The sequence below is a fragment of the Frankliniella occidentalis genome, unplaced genomic scaffold, assembly GCF_000697945.3.
Source record: "Frankliniella occidentalis isolate FOCC.00 unplaced genomic scaffold, Focc_3.1 Scaffold110, whole genome shotgun sequence".
In the NCBI taxonomy this organism is placed as follows: Eukaryota; Metazoa; Arthropoda; class Insecta; order Thysanoptera; family Thripidae; genus Frankliniella; species Frankliniella occidentalis.
Window position 1 is genome coordinate 750,628 of NW_026267238.1, and position 1,207 is coordinate 751,834.

Consider the following 1,207-nt stretch of genomic DNA (forward strand, 5'->3'; position numbering starts at 1 on the left):
GCGCCCGTGACGGAGCATCGCCTCAGCCCCGCGGCTGGCGTTGCATACCCCTGGGCGCGCCAACGCGCCGCGACCGAGCGCGACGATGAAGACGGCCGGGACGGGGAGGGGGTTTTATGATGACGCCTCTCTCTCTCTCTCTCTCTCTCTCTCTCTCTCTCTCTCTCTCTCTTTCTTTCTTTCTTTCTTTCTTTCTTTCTTTCTCTCTTTCTCTCCTTTTCTCCCTCTCAACTTCCCCCTCTCCCTTATATGAAGTTCCCGCACTTTTTTGCCGCCCTGGCCCTACCGTCCCGCTCTCTTTCTCTCTCTCTCTCACACACACACGCACACGCACACATGTGCACATATTTATGCGTCCATTCTGGTGATTACGGTCCGCTCGCGGGTCCTTATTGTAACGCGTGGAATGGCATCCCCAGGTTGTATGGCATTCGCGGTCCTTATCATATCGTCCATTTGATTAGCGGTGCGGAGAGCGCGCCGCCCGAGGCCGCGAACTGTCCGCCCGTCTGTGTGCCTGTCTGTCCGCCCGTCCGTCCTATTATTTAATGCACGGCCTGGCCGGCCGCAATCAAACTGTTTGCCGTTACATGTGCCTGCCCCCGCCCTCAGCGATACGAATTAGCGGCCGCCAAAAGCCTTTTATGTCTTTAAAATCATTTAGAGATGTATACTGTATCTGCATTTCGATGGCGCCGCCCGGTGCGGTCGATTTTTTGTTAGGTGTTTTCCTACCCGCGCTTTATTTCATTTTTTTTTTCATTTGCTTATCCCATCCCTCTTTTGATGAAGAGAGCCCTTTGATATAAGCTGCTCCCTATATATGCCTTTTTGAAGCCGCAGGGGATCGGAACATGCCGGCCATGCAAATTATATATTGTCACAGTTAAATTGTCTTTATCAAATTTATGTTAGAAACCAAATGTTTTTGTATTTCAAACATAGAAGGCGAATGAGAAGAACAGGAGAAATCTGTTGATTCTTTCAATAAATGAGCTGCGGACATGCGGAAGACATCAGATATTTAAACGACGGGGACACTGAATGAATTTGATGCGACACACCTGGCTGCGGGGGCCGGGGCGGGGCGGGACCCCCGCGGGCGGACGACACGTAACGTGCGGCCGACGAGTCCCCTCCCCGATATGTATTCTCGCATACGTTACGTATTCCGGCCACGTCCACCCGGCACGCTACCTCGCGCGCG

At 52.7% G+C, this 1,207-nt stretch overlaps 1 protein-coding gene across 6 annotated transcripts in view; it reads left to right on the forward strand.

Moving 5' to 3' along the window:
• The window catches only part of LOC113206571 (CUGBP Elav-like family member 3), a 299,180-nt gene that overhangs the window by 189,678 nt on the left and 108,295 nt on the right, over positions 1 to 1,207 (forward strand). The gene's annotated exons all lie outside the window — the stretch shown is intronic.